Source organism: Panthera tigris, chromosome B1 (genome assembly GCF_018350195.1).
Source record: "Panthera tigris isolate Pti1 chromosome B1, P.tigris_Pti1_mat1.1, whole genome shotgun sequence".
NCBI classification, from domain to species: domain Eukaryota; kingdom Metazoa; phylum Chordata; class Mammalia; order Carnivora; family Felidae; genus Panthera; species Panthera tigris.
In genome coordinates, this window is record NC_056663.1 from 34,845,533 (window position 1) to 34,870,599 (window position 25,067).

The window sequence follows — 25,067 nt, forward strand, 5'->3', positions numbered from 1 at the left end:
TTAATATTTTTTCTTTCATATTCTGCAGTTTGAGTATGATATGCCTATACATAGAATTTTTTTTTAATCCTGCTTGGTGTTCTCTGCGTTTCCTAGGTATGTGGTTTGCTATCTGTCATTAATTTGGGAAAACTTGTTTCCCAAATTAATATTTATTATTATTATTATTATTATTATTATTATATTGCTATTGTTATTACTGCTTCAAATATTTTTTCTGTTCCTTTTCTTTTTCTTCTATTTCTGGTATTTCCATTATGTGTATGTTACTCTGTTTTTTTTTTTGTTTTTTTTTAACGTTTATTTATTTTTGAGACAGAGAGAGACAGAGCATGAACAGGGGAGGGGCAGAGAGAGAGGGAGACACAGAATCTGAAACAGGCTCCAGGCTCTGAGCTGACAGCACAGAGCCCGACGCAGGGCTCGAACTCACGGACCGCGAGATCATGACCTGAGCCGAAGTCGGACGCTCAACCGACTGAGCCACCCAGGCGCCCCTGTACTCTGTTTTTAATTGTCCCACAGTTCTTCAGTATTCCATTCTGGCCTTTTCATTCTTTTTTTTTTTTCCTCTTGTTGCTTTGGTTTTAAAAGCTTCTATTGACATTTCTTCAACCAAGATTCTTTCCTTGGTCATATCCAGTCTATTCATGAGCCCATGAAAGGCATTCTTCATTTCTATAACAGTATTTCTTATTTTTAATTTTTTTCTTAGTTTCCATCTCCCTGATTACATTTCCCATCTGTTCTTGCAATTTGTCCAATTTTCTCCTAGAATCATTAGCATATTATTCATAGTTGTTTTAAATTCCTGTATGGCAATTCCAACATCTCTGCCATATTGGTCTCTCATTCTGGTGCTGGCTCTATCTCTTCAAACTCTTGCTGTTTTTTGTCTTTTAATATGCTGTATTTGATTTTTTTTGTTGAAAACTGAACATGATATACTGGGTAAAAGGAACTGAGCTAAATAGGCCTTTAGTGTGAGGTTTTATTTTTATCTGGCTAGGAGTTAGAATGTGTTTACTGTTTGCTCTAGCTTTTGGTGTCAGAGGCTATAATTTTCTTTCTTATCCTTATCTTTATATCCTCTGTTGTTTTTGGATTTCTCTTAAGACTTTTTTTTTTTTATAGATAGTGCGGGACAGGGGTAGTGGGGGGAGAGAGAGAAAGGATGTGGGGCTCAATCCTACAATCCTGGAATTATGACCTAAGATGAAATCAAGAGTCCAATGCCCAACTGACTGAGCTACCCAGACACCCCCCCTTTAAGACTTCTTTATAAATAAAGTGTGAGACATTGCTGTGTTCATTTTTCTTCCCTTCTCCTTTCCCACATTCTTCTTCCTGATTATCCTACTTTTTCTTCTCAAAAAAAAACTCCTTTGTGATATGAGCATTTAAAAAAATTTTTTAATGTTTATTTTTATTTTTGACACAGAGAGAGAGAGAGAGAGAGAGAGAGAGAGAGACAGAGCATGAGCAGGGGAGGGGCAGAGAGAGAGGGAGACACACAATCCAAAGCAGGGTCCAGGCTCTCAGCTGTCAGCACAGAGCCCAATGCAGGGCTCGATCATACTGCGAGATCATGACCTGAGCCGAGGTTGGACGCTCAACTGACTGAGCCATCCAGGTGCCCCTGAGCATTTTTTTAAATTTTTTTTTAATGTTTATTTATTTTTGAGACAGAGAGAGACAGAGCATGAACGGGGGAGGGTCAGAGAGAGAGGGAGACACAGAATCTGAAACAGGCTCCAGGCTCTGAGCTGTCAGCACAGAGCCCAATGCAGGGCTCGAACTCACGGACTGCGAGATCATGACCTGAGCTGAAGTCGGCCGCTTAACTGACTGAGCCACCCAGGCGCCCCAGCCCCTGAGCATTTTTAATATGTCACGTCAATACCACATTTTATTATAGTTGTTTTACTGTCTTCCTACTAGATTGCAAGTCCCTTGGAGCAAGTACAGCATATTTTCATCTTTGTATATTATGCCTGGTATATAATCAATGCTTAATAAATATTTATAAAGTTATTATGTGCAGTGCTAATAAACATTTTAGCATTATCTGCTATTGATACTCCCCATTATATATCTCTTCCTTCCAGATTGAGTTTATTCCTATCCAGTGGTTCTTAACTCTGATTCATAATAGAATCGCTTTTAGCGAGAGATTTTAGTTTAGTTTAGTTTAGTTTAGTTTATTTATTTTGAGAAAGAGAGCAAGAGAGAAGAGGGGAGGGGCAGAGAGAGGAAGAGACAGAATCCTAAGCAGGTTTCACGCCGTCAGCAAGGAGCCTGTCATGGGGCTTGAACTCACAAACCGTGAGATGATGACCTGAGCCAAGATAAAGAGTTGGATACTTAACCAACTGAGACACCCAGGTGCCCCTAGGAAGAGATATTAAAATATATGTTCAGGGGTGCCTGGGTGGCTCAGTCGGTTAAGTGGCCGACTTCGGCTCAGGTCATGATCTCACAGTCTGTGAGTTCAAGCCCTGCGTCAGGCTCTGTGCTGACAGCTCAGAGCCTGGAGCCTGTTTCAGATTCTGTGTCTCCCTCTCTCTGACCCTCCCCGGTTCATGCTCTCTCTCTGTCTCAAAAATAAATAAACGTTAAAAAAAAATTAAAAAAAAATATATGTTCAGTCTATAGAAAAGATTGTCAATATGATTAGAAAACAGAATATCTCACCACAGAAATGGCAAGTATAAAACAAGAATCAAAAGGAAGATTTAGAACTGATAATTCCATTATCTGAAATGAAAAATTTAGTTGAATGTTATTAACAGTTTGAACATTGCAGAAGAAAGAATGACTGAACTTGAAGAGAGATCAATAGGAGCCATTCAATCTGAAGAACAGAGGCAAAAAAGAATTGAGAGATAATAAGGAACAGAGTCTTGGTGACCTCGGGGGGGGGGCAATATCATGCAATATATATGAATTTGGAGACTTAGAAGAAATGGCTTAACAAAGGAGAAAAAATTGGCTGCAGTTTTATCAAATGTAGTGAAAAACATCAATTTACATATTCAAATAGCTCAGAAAACCCCAAAGAAAGATAAATATAAAGAAAATACCACCTGTGCACATCATAGTCAATGACAAAGAGAAAACTTTGTGCATGAAAAAAATTTTTTTGCATTCAGAAGAGTGAAAACTGACTAAAAAAACCCTGAAGCCCAGAATCTTCAAAGTGGTAAAAACAAAACAAAACAAAACCCTATTGCCCCATTATTCATTTACATCCAGTGAAAATATCCTTTAAGAAAAAAGCAAGGGGCACCTGGGTGGCTCAGTTGGTTAAGCGTCAGACTCTGATTTCAGCTTAGGTCATGATCTCACAGTTGTGAGATCAAGCCCCACATCAGGCTCTGCACTAGGCACGAAGCCTGCTTGATATTCTCTCTTTCCTTCTCTCTTTGCCCCTTCCCTGCTTGCACATGCACTCTCTCACTCTCACTACATACATACATACATACATATATACATATCTATGTGTGTGTGTGTGTATATATATATATATATACATATATATATGAAAAAAGTAAAATGAAAAATTATGGCAGATCATATTTTCCAAATATGGCCATAACAATAAATGTAACTAGAATAAACACTAATTACATGACTGAAATTCTCTGAAAAAAAATAGCAAGCTGAAATTATAAGCTGTCTAAAACATACACACTTTAAATACAGAGTCCCAGATAGATTGAAAGTAAAAGATGGGAAATGATATACAGTGCAACCAGTAAGCATAAGAAAGCTTGGTGTGGCTATCTTAATGCCAAATAAAGTAGATTCAATATAGGGCCTATATTAGCAAAGGTAAAGAGGGATAAATACTCATAAAAGGGTCAATTCATCAGAATGACGTAACACTCAATATATATGTGCTTAATAACAGAGTAAAGACGTGAAGCAGAAATTGACAGAATTAGTGGCAGAAATAGACAAATGTACAGTCACAGAGATTTTTAATACCCCTTGCACAACAATTCATAAAACAACTTGTCAGAAAAAAGATTAATAAAGTCATAGATGTGAAGAATTCATCAATCACCTTGATCCTACTAGCATTTATGGAGCACTATACCCAACAACTGTAGAATGTTTATTCTTTTTGAATGCACATAGTACGTTCACTAAGGTAAGCCATATTTAGACTATAAAGCAAGTCTCAAGTTTAAAAGAATTAAAATTGTACCACAGTACATTCTCTGATTGCAATGGAACTGAATTAGAAATCAATAGCACTAAGATATAAATAAAAGACCAGCATATTTGGAGTTTAAAGAGCATACTTCTTTTTTTTTTTTTTAACGTTTATTTATTTTTGAGACAGAGAGAGACAGTGCATGAACAGGGGAGGAGCAGAGAGAGGGAGACACAGAATCTGAAACAGGCTCCAGGCTCTGAGCTGTCAGCACAGAGCCCGATGCGGGGCTCGAACTCATGGACCGTGAGATCATGACCTGAGCCGAAGTCGGACGCTTAACCGACCAAGCCACCCAGGCGCCCCATAAAGAGCATACTTCTAAATAATCCCTTGGGTCAAAGAAGAAACTTACATGGAAATTAGAAAGTATTTCTAACTGAATGATAATGATAATGTAATGTATTAAAATTTATGGGAAGCAGCTAGAGCAAGTCTTACAGAGTGTGAATGTTTAAATTAGTAAAGAAAGGAATATAATCAGTTTTCTAGTTTGCTACTTAAAAAGCTAGAAAAAGAAGAGCAAAGTGAGCCTAAGATAAGTAGAAGAAAAGTAATAAAGAGAAGAAATCTATGAAGTAAAAAACAGAATAAACTGAAAAACAAAGAAAATTAACATAGGTAGCATAGTTATTTGAAAGATTAATAAAATTTATAAATCTCTAACAAAATTCATCAAGAGAAAGAGAAAATACAAATTACCAAAATCAGCATTAAAAAAGGATATCACTATGATCATTAAAGACAACAAGGGAATAGTGTGAACAACTTTATGCCAATATATTTGACAACTTAGATAACGAATTCCTTTCAAAACTTCACTTGTCAAAATAGACACATAAAGAAAGAGAAGATGTGAATAGCACCACTTCTATTACAGTATTTGAATTTGTTATTAAAAATTTACCACCACCGTCTCTCTCACACACACTCCTCCAAACAAAAACAACAAACTTCTAGGTCTAGCTGGTGGCATTGGTGAATGCTGTCAAACGTTTAATGAAAGCAAGGAAGAAATAATACCAATCTTCTACAACTCTCAAGAAAATTGAGCTTATTTTATAAGGCCAACATAACTCTGATACCTAAACCTTGCAAAGACATTACAGAAAGAGAAAAGTATAGACCAATATCCCTCACAAGAGATACACAAAAAAATCCTTAGGAAAGTGTCATCAAGTCAAATCTAGCAATATGTATAAAGGACATATTGGCAAGTGAAAATCTCTCCATCCATGTCATCCCAAATGGCAAAACTTCATTTTTTATGGCCAAATTAATATTCCATTGTATATATATGTATATACACCACATCTTCTTTTTTTTTTTTTTTTTAAATATGGAACGCTTCACGAATTTGCATGTCATCCTTGTGCAGGGGCCATGCTAATCTTCTCTGTATCGTTCCAATTTTAGTATATGTCCTGCCGAAGCGAGCACACACCACATCTTCTTTATTCACTCATCATTGATGTAAATCCATCAATTTGATTTCTCATTTTAGTAAAGGACACAAGTCTTTAATAGCTCAATAGATTAAGAAAAATATCTGGCAGCAATCAAGACAATGCTATATTGATACACATAATAGATCAATGGAACAGAATACAGAGTCCAGGAATGGACCGTATAGATGGTCAATTGAATTTCAACAAAGGTGGTAAGACTATTCAATGGGGAAAGAAAGTTTTTCAATAAATGATGTTGGAACAACTGGATAAATGTGTAAAGAAAAACGAACTTGAACTTCTACTATCCTGGGACACACAAAACTGATATGAGTGGAGCTGGAAGCTTCCTTGGGTTCCCTTCTCTCCTACCCCCTGCCCACCCCTTAAATCACTCTGTGAGCATCACAAAAGCAGGATCTAGACTTGTGTGGCTTTGAGAATACTGGACCCCACCAGCCCCACCAACTTGGGCCCAGCAGAGCGCTGAGTGGGGACAACTGGTAGAGACTGACCCATGAGGGGACTCCCCTTCTTGGCCCACTGAGTTTCATATGGCAGTTAGTCACCAGCAGTTCTACATTCCAAGAGCTTTAAACAGTCTAACAGGGAAGGAAATCCAGAAGAAAGGCTGAAGTGGGTTTTTCCAGTTTGTTTAAGCAGGTGCTGTAAGGTTGAGATGAGAACATGAAAACCTGAAAGGCAGATGATGGACCTGGAAGTACCCAAATGTGCAGAGTGGTGATTGGGGAGATGTGAAAGCCTACTGGCCATCTGAATTCCTAACCCACAAGTCATTGCCTCTGTGTCCATTCCAGTCACCCATCTGCTTTATGCCAGGCAACTCCTATTGAGATACTAAGATCAAGCCTCTGACTGAGAAGCCTCACACTGGGACAGAGCTGCAAAGTGACTCTGGATAAGTGACATCCATGCACCTGGTCAATGAGGAGCAGAAGCTGAGAGTGAGCAGAAAATGGTAGAGGAAGGGAGGAAGTTCAGGGTTTATGAACAGGTGAGACATTGGCCCTAGGAAGGGGTCTAGAACAGGAAGGGCCTTGAATGCTGACCTGGAGCCTAATTTCCCCGCTCAGACCAGAAGGTGCAGCACCTCCAATTGGCCCCACACTGACTGGGTAATACCAACTGGTGTGAAAGTAGGTGAGGCCAATGGGCTCCTGGCATTCACATAGAACCTACAGAGAGCAGTGCATGGGGATAGAGGCAGCTCCTGACTGCCAGGTGCCTGATGGCTGAGTGGCTGGGACAAAGAACACTCCTTAAAGGCTTGGAGCAGCAGGGACTCAGAGCACACTGACAGCCTTGGACACCCAGGGAAAGGTGAGTCCAGATGCCATTGCCAACTCAGGAGGGTGGGGGGCAGGCCTCCACTTTGGGGCGTCAGGACCATTGTCTTCCTCGTTTTCAGTGTCCTGCTGCTGGTGAGCCCCCACCGTGGTTCCTGGCCCAGGAAGGTGGGCCTGGTGGCCAGGAGCTGGCAGGGGGAGTGGGGGACATGGTGTGGTGGCAGTGCTTGCCCCAGTCATCAGCAGCAAAGGCAAGTCAGGGCAGGACCAATAGTGGGAAGACCCTGGGGAACAGCCTTCTGGGCAGCAGAACCTACCTGGACCCATAGAGAGAAGAACTAACACCCCTCCCCACCCCACCCCCCCGCCCTGCATCCTGGTCCCAAGCAGGTCTGGTTGCCCCAGAATGAATTCCAGAATCCAGGAAGACTCCACTGTGTGAAAGGTGAAATAAAATGGAGTCCCTTATGTCAAGGGGCTTTAAAATGGAGTTGGAAGGCCTTTCAGGAGATGCACCTCCTTATAATCCTTACTAGGTAGAACCATGAATTTTTTAACTGGAGCAAATTGCAAAGATTCCAAGGATTCTGCAAGAACACCTACAACTTGTTATAGTAAAGGACTTTTGCTTATTGATAGCCCTAGCAACCAATTATGTTTAGCCAAGATTAGCTTTCTGGCACCAACACTGTAGCTGTGGCCCAAGGGTGCAAGATTCAGCCACTCCCTGCTAACAAAATCCAAAGGCAGAGAGACCGGGAGTGGTGAAACAAGAAAGGAATTTATTTTAGTGAGACCCAACACTAGGAAGGTAGTGGACTAGTGTCCCAAAACAGTCCCCAAAGTGCTGAAAATTCTGTAAAGAAAATGTGGGACAAAGGTTAGTGGATATGTTCATGCCTGTGGTAAAGGTCAAGTCCATCACTTTCTTGGAGTCAATCACATGGAGTCTTTATTGCTTGAGGGGTAGATTGGTTTTTGTCATGGGATGCTTAGCCAGTGGGGTCTTTTGCCTGAGTTAGAAGATAAGCTGGGCAGAAAAAGATAAGCTGGAAAGAATTTAATCAATTAGAAAGTACAGACAGAGGTAAAAATGGAATTAGTGGAAGTCTTTCAACACAATAAAAATTCTTGTAGGCAACAAACAACTTTTTCTTGTCTTTAGAAACCCCTAATTTTTGCTCCCTCGTGGGACATTATTGGGTTGTTACCCAAATATGTGTGCCCCGAATGGCAATTCTTTGATCCTAAATAAATTCTTTTGCTTAAATTATTGCTTCTTGACAATTTTAGGTTGACATTAGCAAGACTTGATGTGGCCTTTCTCTTCCTTTCCCTTTCCTTTATTCTTTATGCCTCTGTTTTGTGAAAATTAATAAAGGGAAACCTCACTAAAACGGAGTCAGGAGGTTCAGCCAGAAAAACTCTCATGCCCTACCACTCCTCCTTAACTGCAGACTCAACAGGAAGAGACAGACCTTGAAGTGGATAGTAGTTCACTATTCCAGTAGGAGGCTGGAAGGCAGCCCACCAGCCTAGCCAATGAGAGCCACAACTGATGGACAGCCACTATACTTTCAGCTCCCGGTTTACTCCAGTAGTCTTTGCATTTATAAGAACTTTCCCAGCTTCCTGCTTTCCTCTATAAAAGAGCATTCTCCAACTTTGTTGGGGGAAGCTGCCTATGGTTTTACCCTGGCTTTCTTGTTCTGGATTGCAATTATCTGTTATCCTCAAATAAACCCAGCTTTTGCTGGTAAAATAGCTAATAGTTTTATATTTAAGGTTAACAGTTTAAATTCTAAAACATGCAAACTGTGTCTATTTTTCCAATCAATTTTTACAGAAAAGCAACTTTCCCACCTACCTTTGATTCAGTTCCCCTGAGTGGCCACTGTGAGCAATTTACCGATTTTTTTCCAGTCACTTCCATCCATAGGAATGCATACAGGGCTCACAAGGTAAACCACCAATAATCATACAGCAGGACCCAAGATCTATCTTAGTTTAGGAGGCTGGTGTGAAGCTCTTGTTTTGATTTTGATTTTGATTTTGATTTTGATTTTGATTTTGAGAATGAAACTGGTAAGGATGTGCATCCTGAAGACACTTATTATGGAAATATATGCATACTTGGAATTACTTTCCAAGTTAGTGGAAACTCCAGCCAATTACCCTTTTCAAGGTTACTTTTACATTAAAAAAAAAAAAAAAGACAAACCCAAATCAAGGTTATAGAAATCATAAAATTGTAAATGTTTTCATTGAATAAATCAGCAAAAAATTCAGAAAAGCAGTAATATTTCAGAATTTATTTTTAAAATATCAGCTTATATTAGGTAGGGCCTGTGTTTACACTGCATGATGAATGGCTTATTTTAGTAAGGCTGTATTACTCCAGGATAAATGTAAGGATGACCTATGTAGACAAGGTCAAAAATCTAGATTTGATGGTTTGGGGAATGTAAGCCTAAACACGCTTGTTAGCCTCCCATAAGTCTTGCCTTTTTCTATGCATTTAAGATGCACTTCTTAAAATTATGAAGCTAATAACAAATTACATTAGCTGTTTTATGTCAGTACATTCATATTTATCTTCATTTTTTAAACAGTGGTATTTTATTGCATGATAGAACCAAAGATTATTTTATTCTTCCCTTTTATGCGTAGCTGCTTAGATTATACACTGGTTTTGGTTTTGCTAATTCCAACGTCATGATAGTAATTATACTTGTATTGATATGAAAAATGATTTTAGGATTTTGTTTTTATATCGGTAAATTCTTCTCCAAAAGAGAGTTGTTCCAGTTTTACACTCACATCACACATGCATAAGTGTAAGCATCCAGATCGAGGAAGCACCGAGAGCCCCCAACAAATTTAACCCAAGGGGGTCCACACCAAGACACATCATTAAAATGGCAAAAGTAGTGATAAAGAATTTTAAAAGCAGCAAAGGAAACAGTTACATATAAGGGAAACCCCATAGGGCTATCAGCTGATTTTTCAGCAGAAACTTTGCAGGCCAGAGGGAGAGGCATGATATTCAAAGTACGGAAAGGAAGAAAAGCCACAATCAAGAATACTCTACCCAGCAAGGTTATCCTTCAGAATAAAGGAGAGATAGGGTTTCCCAGACAAACAAAAGTTAAAGGAGTTCATCACCACTGAACCAACCTTACAAGAAATGTTAAAGGGACTTATTTGAGTGGAAACAAAAGTTCATAATCAGAAGTAAGAAAGTTATAAAAGGAAAAAAATTCATAGGTAAGTGCAAATATATAATGCAAGTAGTAGATTAATCACTTATAAAACTAATATGGAAGTTAAAGCACAAAAGCAGTAAATTCAATTATATCTACAAAAGTCAGTCAAGGGATCCACAAAATAAAAAGAAGTAAAGTGTGACATTATATACATAAAATATGATGGGGGAGTAATAAAAATTTAGTGCTTTTAGAATGGGCTCAAACTTAAGTGACCATCAATTAATATAGACTGCTATACATTATATATGAATCTAATCTAACCACAAACTCAAAACCTATAATAGATATGCAAAAATCAAGGAGAAAGGAATCCAAGCACAATAAAGGAAGCCATCAAACCACAAGGGAAGAGAGAAGAAAGAGAAGAAGAAAGGAACAGAAGAACTACAAAAGCAACCATAATACAAGTAGCAAAATGGCAGTAAGTATATACCTCTCAATAATTACTTTAAGTGTGGATAGACTAAATGCTCCAATCAAAAGACATAGAAGGACTGAAATGGATTAAAAAGCAAAACCCATCTATGTGCTGTCTCCAAGAGACTCACTTCAGACCTAAAGACCCATGTGGATTGAAAGTGAAGGGTTGGAAAAATATTTGCCATGCAAATGAATGTGAAAAGAAAGCCAGGGTAGGGGCCCCTGGGTGGCTCAGTCGGTTAAGCGTCCGACTTCAGCTCAGGTCATGATCTCACAGTCTGTGAGTTCAAGCCCCGTGTCAGGCTCTGTGCTGACAGCTCAGAGCCTGGAGCCTGTTTCAGATTCTGTGTCTCCCTCTCTCTGCCCCTCCCCTGTTCACGCTCTGTCTCTCTGTCTCAAAAATAAAATAAAAAAATAAAATAAAATAAATAAAATAAAATAAAATAAAACGTTAAAAAAAAAAAAAAAGAAAGAAAGCCAGGGTAGCAGTACTTGCAACAGACAAAACAGACATTAAAACAAAGACTGTAATGAGACAAAGAAGGACACTACATAATGATAAAGGGAACAATCCAACAAAAGGTTGTAACAATTGTAAATATTTATGAACCCAATTTGGAAGCACCCAAATATGTGTAACTACCATTAACAGACATAAAGGAAGAAATTGACAGTAATACAATAATAGTAGGGAACTTTAACACCCTACTTACATCAGGGGATAGATCATCCAGGCAGAAAATCAACAAGAAACAGTAGCTTTGAATGACACATTGGACCAGGTGGACCTAACAGCTATATCAGAACATTTTGTCCAAAAACAGTGGAATACACATTCTTTTCAAGTACACATGGAACATTCTTCAGAATAGATCACATGTTAAGCCACAGAATAACCCTCAATTTTAAAAAAAGGAATGCATTGTGCCTGTTTCCTTTTACCCTTGTTACACTAAACTTTCATTCTTTGCTAGTCTAAGAGGTACAAAATGATGCACTACCGTTGTGGTTTTGATTCCTTGGTGCTAACAGAGGTTTACAAGGATCCATGAGATTTCTGGGAGTAGATGATCAAGATACCTTGATTAGGTGGCAGGGGAGTGGAATCCCAGTCGTTCACCTGAACTATGTCACCTGGGGCCAATTACTGGCCACAGCTCTACCTGTAATGAGATGTCACCCATGTCCTTGGGCTGTTAGAAGGATTACATCAGTTGGGACCCAATGCTGAGCTCTTTCCTAACCCTACGTCTTTACTCTGCATGTGCTAGAATGGTCCCACTTCTATTCTAGGTCTTTTCCTTCCAGCTCCCTCTCTCTATGACAGTAGGAATTGTGAGCTTCAGAGGCTCAGAAGCTCAGTTAGGCTGAATGGGCTCTGATATTGGAGCTGGACACAGTGGCCCTGCTCTGCTCCTTTCCAGCTTTGGGACCCTGGTGTGGCCCTGCTTCTTCAAGTGTAGAATGGGGAGGAGAAGAAAGCCTGCAGGGCCCTTTGTTAACTGCTGAGGGCTGTGTGGGCACTTCTGTGAGGCTTTGTGGGAGGACAAATCACATCCTCAGGGAGGATGTTGAGAGGGTCACTATGATGTTGAGAGGGTCACAGGGCCACATGGTTTCCACCCTGGCAGTGGCTGCCACCTGCTTGTATTGGCCCCTTGGTATGGGCTCCCTGAGGTGGAGGCAGGAGCTTCTGAAAAGCTTCTGAGGGCTGCAGATGACTGGTCACCAATTATGGCAGCTTAGAAGTCTCACAATCTGATGACAGTTAACTAGAGAACCAGGAAAGCAAGTGGTTTAATTCAGTCAGAGTTTGAAGCCCTGAGAACCAGAGGAGTCAATATGTAGATTCTAGTTTAGATTGAAGGCCTAAGGACCAGAAGTTCCAAGGGCAGGAGAAGATGGACATCACAGCTTTAGCAGTCAGGACCTCGAAAGATTACATGATGCTCACCCACTTTGGGAGGGCAAACTGCTTCACTGAGCCACCAATTCAAATGTCAGTTTTGTATGGAAACACCCTCACAGACACACACAGAAATAGTATTTAGCTGAATATCTGGACACACTGTGATCCAGTCAAGATGACACATAAAATTAACCATCAGAGTGGTTTTCTTTATATTGCAGTTGGTTGGATTTCTTAGACCTTTGGCTTTATAATTTATATCCAATTTGGAAAATTTTTGACCATTATTTCCTCAAATATTTTGCCCATTTTTTTTCCTTTACTGGGTCTCCAATTGCATGTATGTTAAATCCTTGATACTATTTCAGAGCTAATATAGGATCTGTTCATTTTTCCCTTATTTTTTCTCTTTGTTTCATTTTGGGTCTTCCTATTGCTCTGTCTACAAACTCACTGACATTATGCAGTATCTAATTTGCTCTTAATCCCGTTCAGTGTATCTTTAATTACAGACATTGTACTTTTTTAATATCTAGAAGTTTCATTGATGTTTTTAATACCAGCCATTTCCTCCTGATCGTATTCAGGAGATTTAATACACTGAAGAATATTAAAAGATTTAGATTAGCTGTTTTAAGTTCTTCATTTAAATTCCATTATTTCTCTCATTTTTCTTGATTGTTTCTATTGATTGAATTTTTCCTGTCTATGGAGATTTTTTTTTTTTGCCATTTTTGATGTCTGGTAATTTTTTATTAAATAGTAGACATTGTTAAATTTACTTTGTTGGGAATTGAACTTTGTAGTATTCATTTAAAGAGTGTTGGGTATTATTGTCATCAAAACTAAGAAAACTGAGTATCAGTTGGATCATCTGATACTACCTTTTAAACTTTATGGCTTAGGATACAGTTACCTTACTTGGGCTAATTTTAACTACTAAGACTCTAATAATAAACTTCTGATAACCAGCTGGCATCCCTTTATGCAGTTCATCCATTCTGATGAATGGGAGCAAAAACAATTCCAAGACCTGGGCAAGCCTCAAGCCTTGTCCAGCCTGCTGATTTCTGATGGTCTCTTCTCTGCCTGGGTGGGTCCCTGTCATGCATGCACAGATGAGCACACATCCAGACACTGGACATCTGCAGAACACTTTTGTTCAGCATCTTCTCCAGCCCTCTGCACTGCATTCAGCTTCTTGGAACTCCTGCCTGTGTCTCCTCAACAGAAGTCACAGGGCTCCCTTTGGGTCCCCTCCCTGTGCTGCAGCCTGGAAACTTTCCTTAGGGATTGCAACAAGGCCATCCCTAGGCTCACCTTCTTTGTTTCCTAAGAGAAGGTGTTCTTATTAACCCGCCAAGCAGCTAACAAGCCCTTTACTCAGGGAAAGTCTGGGCCCTTGGGGAGGGAAACAAATGACCCATGTTTATCCTAGTCCTGGGAGCTCACAGTGTGGTGGAGGAGATGAGATCAAGGACCTAAATAACTAAAGGAAAATAGCATGGGGTCTCGTCATCCTCACCTTATCCCATCTCCAGAGAGGCTGCGATGGTGTTGGGGAATGTTATTCACCTGTATTTGGACTCTGACAGAGTTGTTGCAAGATCCCAGGTTATAATATTGCTGGCCTGGAGGATGTGATTTTAATTAAAGTCAACCTTGTGGCTAATGTTTATACCAGTCACAACATGTACTTACAAACAGCACCTAACATGTGCCAAGCTCTGTTTTTCTGCCTCCCTCTCTTATACATACACTGAACCATGAGCCCACGTCTACAGGTTGGCACAGTTGATCTCTGGCTACACCCTCGGTCTCCAGAAGCAGAGATAACCACAAACTAGAATGGCTTATCCTCTACTCTGCCCATTACTTTGACTTCTCTCTTGTCTGATCCTGTTCCTGTGGACTTTCCCCTCTATGTCCACTAGTGTCCCTACACCCATGGCATTGTCACCTCTGCCTGGGCAACCCCTCCAAGCCCTTTTCACTGTTGTCAACCTTGTTATCTGTGTGTCTGCCTCAGCTCCCTGTGACCTGGATCTTTCGTAAGGAAAGGAAGGCCCATGTCATGTCACTGATGCTCCTTCTACAGTGTTGATCACCAGGCTCAAGACATGCCTTCCCCAGGTGAGTGGGTGGCTTGGGCTCTAATTCTCTGTACTGACACTGACATGATCTTGTCCTGTTGTAGAGTATATTTAATGTGAGTGGTGGGAAATATGACAGGTAGGTTGAGGATAGAAAAGAGGTCAGTGAATATCATCCAGAGGAACTGCCCAGATCCATGAGCTCCAGGAGCCAGGTGTCAACTTTTCAGTGGGTGAGCCCTGATCACACTAGCACCATTACAGATATTTGTTTATGAAAATAAAATTGTTTGCTCTTTGGATGGGGGACGAGATGTGTGAACTCAGATGTGGCCTGAGGAGCTTTTGGTACATGTCTTAGTGGTTAGGGTAAGTGTTTAGGTTGTATCAGCCTGAAAAGGAAAGTGGCAGGTGACACTGATGTGAGGGAAACAATTATGATAACACTGGCAGGGGATGAATTGAGTTCAGTAGCCCAGGTTTCCTAACCTGAGAGGTGGCAGAGGTCATTAACAAAGTCAAAGAGCACCTGGGTGGCTCTGTCAGCTGAGCATCCAACTTCAGCTCAGATCATGATCTCACAGTTTGTGGGCTCAAGCCCCACATTGGGTTCTCTGCTGTCAGCATGGAGCCCACTTGTCTCCCTCTCTCTCTGCACCTCCTGCACTCACGCTCTCTCTCTCTCTCAAAAAAATAAACGAACAAAAAAAACAAAGTCAAAGAGTAAATTGGTAGAAAAGGGCTTAAGAATTAGGACTATGAATGTGATTTTGGAGACAGTAGTAGCATTTCATTGCCAGAAGACTGAATGAAGGTTTCAGGTTGAACAATGACAACAACTGGAAATGTACATGTTGAGAAAGGAAGAAAGAAAGATCACCAGAAATAGAAAATATGAACCAAATGTAAAGGACTGTTATATCCTCTTAATTTCTTAAAAATATATACAAATATTGTTACATTGTTTGTGTGGTTTATAACATGTATATAGGCAATTCCTAGAACAGCTACTGCAAAAAGAATGGGAAGCGGTAATGAATTGATCTATCTTGTAAGTCTCTTACTTTTTACACTAATATTATGCTATGAAATTCAGCAATGAAAAGGCATGAAGTATTGATATACAGAACAACATGTATGAATTTCAAAATAATAATTTGGAGTGAAAGAAAACAGAGAAAGGAATACATCCTCTCTGATTCCACCTATGTGAAAATCTACAAACTTCAAACTATTCTATTGTGACAGAAAGTAGATCAATAGTTCCCTGGGTCCAAAAGGGTCAGGGCAGAAGGGAGGATTATCAAGGGGCAAGAGGAAACTTTAGAGGTGATGACATGGTCATTAGGCTGATTGTGGTGGCATTTCACAGATGCATATGTCAAAATCTATCAAATTGTGTAATTTAATGATGTGCAGTTTATCACATGTCAATTATTCCTCAATAATCTCTTTTTAAGAGCCTGTCAATAGACTGCAAACAATTAAGGTCGTGTATTTTACTACGTATACCAATTGTATATTCATGATGGAAATATGTATAGTGGCACCTGGCTGGCTCAGTTGTAGAGCATGCAACTCTTAATCTCAGGGTCATGAGTTCAAGCCCCAACTGGGTATGGAGCCTACTTAAAATTAAAAAAAAAAAATAGAGATGATGAAAATATGTATAGATGTAAAGCCAATACACATATAAAATGGAATTCTAAAAAATAATTAACATCAAAGTATGCAGGGAAGGAGGAACATGGGGGGGGGGGAAAGACTGGACAAACAAAACAAATGGTAACTTATACAGCTATTTCAACCATATTAATTTTTATGTTTACTATAAATCCCATAAACACTGCAATTCAAAAGTAGAAGAGGTTAGAGGAATGAGAGAGGGAGACCAACTACATAATGTCAATTAGAGATGCAATTTTTTTTAAGTTTTTATTTATTTTGAGAGAAAGAGTGAGCAGGGGAGGGGCAGAGAGAGAGAGAGAGGAGACAGCAAGAATCCCAAGCAGGCTCTGTGAGTGCAGAGCCCAATGGGAGCTCAATTCAGGACTCGAATTCACTAACCGTGAGATCACAATCTGAGCTGAAGTTGGATGCTTAACCTTAACCAACTGAGCCACCCAGGCATCCCTAAAGACACAATCTAAAAGCATGACACAGATATATTGAAAATAAAAGGATGGAAGAAGATGTACCATTCAAATAGTAGAGGTAAGAAATCTGCTGTGGCCATCTTAATGTCAGATGAAGTTGACTTCAAGACAAAGAATATCCTGAGAAAAAAAGAAGGAACTTTATTTGTCCTAATGGAAGGGGAGGCAGAGGGTGTGGACACTGAAGCCAAATGCGTGGGGAGATTCCCTGAATGGAGCCCATGGAAGTTTTCTACAGAGAGCTACTTTCTCCTTGAGGTTAAGAAGTAAAGTCATTTGCTGAGACTGAAGAGCAGTGAGGAGGTGCTGGAGGAGAAGAGTAAGTGTGAAATGGTTTTTACAAAGCAGGAGAGTAAGGGGTCTGGGGACTCAGTGGCTCCAGAGCAGCAACAGGCCCATGTGTGGTTCCTGCATGTGTGGTGGTGTTTTGTTTTTAATTGAGAGATCATTGACACATGACATTATATTAGGTTCAGGTGTATGACATAATGATTTGATATTTGTGTATATTGTGAAATGATCACCACAATAAGTCTAGTTAACATCCATCACCACACATAGTTACAATTTTTTTCTTGTGATGAGAACTTTTAAGGTCTACTCTCTTAGCAACTTTGAAATATGCAATACGGTATTATTAACTATAGTCACACTGCTGTACATTACACCATCAGGACTTATTTTATAACTGGAAGTTTATATCTTTTGACCATCTTCACCCATTTCATCCATTCCCCATGGCTACCACACCTCTGGCTACCACAAATCTGTTTGCTGTGTCTGTAAGTTTGTTTTGTTTTGTTTTTTAAGATTCCACATATAAGTGAGATCACATGGTGTTGGTCTTTCTCTGACTTATTTTGTTTATCATAATGCCCTCAAAGTCCAGCCATGTTATCACAAATGGCAGGATTTATATATATACATGATATGTATACAAGATAATATACGTACCTCAATTTCGTATTCATTCATCAATGAATAAGCACTTAAGTTGCCTCCATGTCTTGGCTATTGTAAATAATGTTACAGCAAACATGGGTGTGCATATGTCTTTTCAACTTAGCATTTTCCTTTTCTTTGGAGAAATATCCAGAAGTGGGATTGCTGGATTATATGTTGCTTCTATTTTTAACTTTTAAAGGAATTTCCATACTGTTTTCCATAGTGACTGCACCAATTTACAGTCCCACCAGCAGTACACAAGGGTTTTCTTTTTTTCTCCACTTCCTTGCCAGTTCTTGTTATTTCTTGTTTTTTGTTTGTTTGTTTTTATAATAGCCATTCTAACAGGTGTAAGGTGATACCTTATTGTGGTTTTGATTTGCATTTCTATTAGTGATGTTGAGTATCTTTTCATGTCTCTGTTGGTCTCTGTCTTTGGAAAAATGGTGGTTCAGATGCTCTACTTTTTATTTTACTTTTTGAGAGGGAGAGAGGGCGCAAGTGAGCGAGGGTCAGAGATAAAGAGAGAGGGAGAGAGACAGAGGTAGAGAGAGAAAGAGAGAGAGAGAAGCGGGGCTCACCCAGGGCTTGTGTTTTACCCAAAGCAGGGCTCTTGCTCACCCAATGTGGGGCTTATCTGTCTACTTTTTAATTGGATTGTTTGTATTTTTGCTATTGAGTTGTATGTGTTCTTTATATATTTTGGGTAATAACCCTATATCAGATATATGATTTGCAAGTATCTTTTCCCACTTGGTAGGTTGCCTTTTCATTTTCTTGATAGTTTCCTTTGCTGTGAAGAAGCTTTTTAGTTTGATGTAGTCCCACTTATTTATTTTTGCTCTTGTTGCCTTTGCTTTTGGTGTCAGATTCAAAAACTAATCACCAAGACCTATGTCAAGGAGCTTACCACCTATGTTTTCTTTAGGAGTTTTATGACTTCAGGTATTATGTTCAAAGTCTTTAATCCACTTTGAGTTAATGTTTGTGTATGGTATGAGATAGTGATCTAGTTTCATTCTTTTGCATGTGGCTGTCCAGTTTTCCCAATATTATTTATTAAAGAGACTGCCCTTTCTCTGTTGTATGTTCTTGGCTCCTTTGTAGTAAATTAATTGATCTTATATGTTTGGGTTTATTTCTGGGTTCTCTGTTCCATTCCATTGATCCGTGTTTTTATGCCATATCTGTTTTGATACCAATACCATACCATTTTGATTTCTACAGCTTTGTAAGAGTGAATTTTTTGTAATATTAACAAGATTAATTCATCAAGGAGTCATAATAATCATATATGTATATGTAACTCATACAGTTTCAAACTACATGAAGGAAAAATCTACAGAATGAAAGGGAGATTATAACACCCCTTTATAAGCAATTGATAGAATGATTACATGAAAACTCATTGAGTCATAAGAAATCTAAACATTATAAAGCATGTTGATTTAATTAACATTCATAGAGCACATTTGCAGTATCTACTTTAGATTCATTCTTTTCTAGTGAACATGGTACATTGACTAAGATATACCACGTCCTGGGCTATAAAACAAGTCTAAATTAAATGTAAGCGCATGAAATCATACAAGCACCATTCTCTAACTCAATGAAACTAAAGTGGAAATGAATAACAATATCTAAGAAGACCCCCAAAATTTGTATATCAAGCAACACACTTTTAAATTATCCATGATTCAAAGAAGAAAAGGAACTTTAAAAACTTCTCTCAATAAATGCCAATGAAAATATAACACATCAAAATATGTCAGATGCTGTGAAAACCAGCAATCAGATTAAAATGTATAGCTTTCAGTGCCTTTATTAAAGGGACAGAGGGTTAGAGGCAACAGAGTATGATTACTAATGGTTTCTTTTGGGTATTAAAGAATATTCCAGAATTGATTCTAGTGATGGTTGTGTAACTCTCTAGATATAACAATTGAAATGTATACTTTAAATGAGTGATTTATATAAAGAATCATAATTATTAATTGTGTGAATTATATCTCACTAAAGCTGTTAAGAAAAGGAAGAAATATATAAAATCTGTGACCTCAAGATCTGCATTAATCAGCCATAGAGATAAATATAAATTTAAACCAAGTGAAGTAACAAGCATAGAAATCAGTGAAATAGAATATTCTGACACTGATTACTAGGAGTTGGCGCAGACTCCACAGGTTAAGGGCTTGGTCCCACATGACCATCCCCACTTCAGACTTCAATCACAAGCAGTGGGCTCCCACGTGATCCACACTTTTGTCTGACTTGGCTGTAAATTGGGGGTTCCCATGACCCTCTCCTCAGATTCAATAATTTTCCATAACAGCTTAAATAACTCTGGGAAACATGTTTATCGATTTATTATAAAGGATACAAATGAGTAGACAGATAAAGTACATTGGGTGAGGTCCAGAAGAGTCCAGAGTGCAGGAGCTTCTGTCCCTGTGGAGTTGATATGTACCACCCTCCCAGCACATGGATGTGTTCACCAACCTGGAAGCTCTCTGAACCCCATACTCTTGGGATTTTATGGAGGCTTCCTCACACAGTGCATTGTCAATTATTATCTCAATCTCTACCCCTCTCACTTTCCCCAGAGAATGGGGGTGAGGGGCTGAAAGTTTCAAACTTCTATCATGGCTTGGTCTTTCAGTGACCAGCTTTCACCCAGAAGCTGTCCTGGAGCCCACCTAGAGTGGCCTCATCAGAAAAAAAGACACTCCTATCGCCCCCATCACTGAGGAAGTCATAAACGTTCCAGGTTCTCTGTTTCAGGAACTAGGGGTAGAGACTATACACACACACACACACACACACACACACACACACACACACCACACTTCCATTATGTCACAGATACAAACAATAAAAAATACTACTGACAAAATGGAAAGCTGGTTTTCTGAAAGATCATCAAAAGTAATAAACTTCTAACTAGACTAACAAAAGAAAAAAGAGAACACAAAATTCCAGTATCAGGAATTAATGATTAATGTCACAACAAATTCTGCATCCATTAAAATGATATCAAGGGGATCTAGGGCACCTGGCTGGTTCAGTTGGTGAAATGTGCAACTCTTGATCTTGGGGTGGTGAATTTGACCCCCATATTGGGCATAGAGATTACTTAAAAACAAAATCTTAAAAAGGGGGTCTTACAAACAAATTCATGCCAATAAATGAGACAACTTGGATAAAGTGTATAAATTCTTTGAAAAATACTACTTAGCAAAATGGACACAAAATGAAAGTATAATCTGAATTATCTTGTACCTAGTTATGAATTGGGATTCATTATTTAAAAACTTACCACAAAGAAAACTGTAGGCCTGGGCTGTTTCACTGGTAAATTCTATAAATATTTATGGAAGAAGTAACACTAATCTTACACAAATTCTTTCAGAAAATATAGGAGTTCTTCAGTGGTTTATGAAGCCAGCACAGCCCTAATGCCAAAACCTGACAAAACATTTCAAAAGAAGAAATATACTAATTAATATCCCTCCTGAAATTAGATGCAAACATCCTGAACCAAAGTGAACTAAATTCAGCAATATTTAAATAAGATAACATATCAACCAACTGGGGTTAATCACAGGAATAAGTGTTGGATTAACATTTGAAAAATTAATCAGTGTTTTTCACTATATTAACAGTATAAGAGGAAAAATTATATGAATAGATGAAAGGATGCAGAAAAAGCATTTAACAACATTGAATCCCCCGTTCATGCTAAATGCTCCTATTATGTTAGGACATCTGATAAAGACCATTTTCTCATGCAGTCATATAGCAGATTAGGATAAGATGGAGCATGAGGCAATTTTCTGAAATAATGCTTATGTACCATGACCTCATAGGGCATTTGGGCTACACACACGATTGCATTTTTCAAAGCTCTTTGAGTGGTGCCCTTAAGAACTGGGCATTTCTCTCTTTGTAAGTTTTACCATGAAGAAAACTGTCAACAAATATTGAACCCTAGTTATTGAAATATATGATGAAGTATTAAGAGAAATGTACTGATATCTACAACTGAATTTCATCAGATGAATGGGCAGAGGGATGGATATGGAAAGAAATATGGAGTAAAGCAGATTTGGCAAAGTCTTGGTTATAGAATCTAGGTGGCAAATATATGGGAGTTCATTATATAAGTCTTTAAACTCTACTGAATTCTTGAAAATGTTCATAATGAAATACTGAGGGAAAGAGTCTGAGGAGGAGAACCGGGAAAGACAGGAGGGAAGAGCATTATGGGAGAAGAGAAAGGAGACCCCGCATTCCCTGGACTCAGAGGAGGCTCAGCCTGGAACAGGGAGGACATGAGGGACACACGGGAGCTTAGATGTCACCAAATGCTTGGCAGGCTTTATGTGGGAGAGGTCTGCATTTTACCTTGTTTAGATACAGTCGATTGAACTGGGCTCAAAATAAGCTGTTTTTTTTTTTTTTAACTTTTTCTTTTCTTTCTTTCTTTCTTTCTTTCTTTCTTTCTTTCTTTCTTTCTTTCTTTCTTTCTTTCTTTCTCTCATTTAATTTAACTTTCTAATTTAAAACACTCTCATGTTAAAGGAAAGTTCCAAAAACTGCAAAAACCCTTGTCGTGAACCATTTGGAAAAGAGCTGTTGACATGATCAATGACTGAATGCTTTAGTGTATGTTTTCAACAAATGAGAGCATTCTCTCCTGTAACCACAATACAACCCTCAAAATTAGAACATTAACATTAAAGGGCGCCCGTGTGTCTCAGCCAGTTAAGTGTCCAACTCTTGATTTTGGTTCAGGTCATGATTTCATGGTCATGAGATTGAGCCCCATGTCAGGCTCTGCACTGAGCATGGAGACTGCTTAAGATTCTCTCTCTCTCCCCCCCCTCCCCCAAAAAACAAAACAAAACAAAAAACCCATTAACATTACTAGTTATTCCTATCATATTTCTTTGGCTGTCCTCATGATGCCATTTTGAACAGAGAGACCCTGACCCAATTTCCTGTGTTGCTATTTTCTCTTTTTCTGTATGACTCTTTGGTATTTTGTGAGACACTGGCAAGCTCCTTTGGGGTGAGCTTGTCAGGTTAAAGTCAGAAGTTCGTTACTTAACATGTGATCCCATATCCTGATATTTATTTGTTTGTTTGTTTGTTTTTAAGTAGGCTCCATGCTCAGTGTGGGGCTTGAACTCATGACCCTGAGATCAAGGGTCACATGCTCTACTGACTGAGCCCACTAGGTTCCCCTCTATGTCCTGATTTTTAAAAAGTGTGCTCATAATATAACCCTTAAATGTAAATATGTGTGTGTGTTTGTTTTGTGTGTGTGTGCAAGAGAGAGAAAGAGGAAATGAATTCACACATAAGATCAAATAAAACAACTAAAAGGAACAAAATAATGTTGTCTCTAATTGAGGACATCACATGTGGCTTCATATTCTTATAAAAACTTTCCTTGCACATGTTTCCTTGCCATGTTTTCTGGAATAAATACATTTTATTGTATTACAAGAGAAAAAAATACTGGAAAAATTTTTCTGGTGTGAAATTAACTTGTTAGCACTGAAGGCCAAGGGACAAACATGAATACAAAAGAAAGAGAGTATAGAGCAGGAGGAAAGGTCCCAGTCTGTTTGCTTTTTTTGGCTGGGGTGGAGAGAATGTGAGAAGCATCCCAAGAGGGAGGAGAGTCTGGCTGCCACTCATGCCTGTCTTTACCTTGTCCCCACAGGCCCTCACTTCCTCAGCCATTCTGCAGGGCAAGACAGAGTTCACCAGCAATTAGCTGCCCCACAGAGATGAGAGCCCAGCCCCTGGGAGGGGTTGTGTCCAGCAGGTACATTGGAAGACTGATTTCCAAGCCTTACCCTGCCCTTGTCTTCGTGTCCCTCTGGTCTTCTGATACCTGCAGGTCCTGGTCCTTTATTTCCCTGGTGTTTATTGGATGTCTTCTGTGTGCCAGGCACTGTGTTAGTGGAGGACATGGGGCCCCTGCTTTCTGGAACTCTCCTTCTGGGGTGGCATCCAGACAGACAGAAGAATGTGTCAGTTCAGACGTACTAGGAACCCCAAGGATAATTGGGTGACGGATGGGACAGAGACTAGGAACCCCAAGGATAATTGGGTGATGGATGGGACAGAGACAGATGAGAATGGTGACTTTGATACAGAGCCACTGTCTCTGGTGCAGGGAGCCAGGGAGAGGTCCTAAGAGGGCCCCCCCAGGAACTATTGCCCCTAAGTGCAGGGACTGGGCTTCTTTGAGCAAAGCTGGAGGGCAGCTGGGGTGAGTGGAGGCTGAAGAAGTCAGAAGGACAGGTAGAGGCAGATCACATACCCTGGACACCATGTAGGGAGCATGGGTTTTATTTTTTGAGTGAAATATTAAAGAAAGTAAAACATCTGAATGTTTTATATGGGTTACATATTGAAATGATACTATGTTGGTTATTTTAGGTTAAAAAATATATTGTTCAAATTAATTTGACCTCTCTCTTTGTACTCTGTTAGAGTGGTAACTATGAATTCGAATTTAATGTGTGGCCTGTAATGTACTTGTGTTGGCGGTGCTGGTCTAATGTACATGGTAGATGCAGGATCAAAAAGACCATGGTCAAGTGCAGGAGAGTTGCTTGTTCAGATTCCACTGGCGACCAAAAGCTGAGTGCCCAACCAGCACTGCCAGCCTCCGGGAATCCTATGGGGATTCATTCACCAGCTTCCCCTCCTTCCCGGACCCATGCATCAGAAGAGAAGAGAGATTGTAACACATGCACACAAGGAGTGGGCTTTACCAATTGTTCGAATACTCCCTTTTCTGCATGCCCTGCAAATATGTCACTCAGGCACAGAACCTATGGGCCCCACGCCCAGAGGTGGATGCAAGGTGGTAATTGTATGGCAGTCATGGCCAACCTGAAACCTGGATTCCAACTGGGTCTCCATCATGCCCTGTTATACAGGGATGCATTAGCTCCATAAAATAAAATAAAAACAGAAATTACTTTTATAACGCATGCCTCCTGGTAGGGAAATCTTCTAGAACATCAGCTGGACAGAGCTCATCATTGGAGCTATATAGGTGCAGCTAGGCCTGGCCAAGTGGAAAAGTGCTAGGTTTGAGCTATGAGGTGGGCCTGGGCCTGGGCCAGGCCCCACTTAGCCCCATGCCTTGTGCTCGTGGCAGGTGCGGGGCTCTCTCTGCCTTCACAGCCCAGGGCCCTGTGCCTCTCCAGTAGGGCTGGGCTTGGGGAAGCCACCCAAAGGCTCCTTTCCAGCTGGAGCCCCATCTCTTGCTA

General features: G+C 39.6%; 1 long non-coding RNA gene and 1 other non-coding gene across 2 annotated transcripts; one reads left to right on the forward strand and one right to left on the reverse strand.

Annotated features, from left to right (window-relative positions):
- Positions 1-5,555: 5,555 nt before the first annotated feature.
- Positions 5,556-5,662, reverse strand: LOC122238173. The gene has a single exon (XR_006217135.1). It is a non-coding gene; the product is annotated as a U6 spliceosomal RNA (small nuclear RNA).
- Positions 5,663-10,436: 4,774 nt separating this feature from the next.
- On the forward strand, positions 10,437-24,778 carry LOC102952486. The gene is made up of 4 exons (XR_006216608.1): positions 10,437-10,667; positions 14,605-14,708; positions 23,501-23,605; positions 24,280-24,778. It is a non-coding gene; the product is annotated as an uncharacterized LOC102952486 (long non-coding RNA).
- The last annotated feature ends 289 nt before the right edge of the window (positions 24,779-25,067 follow it).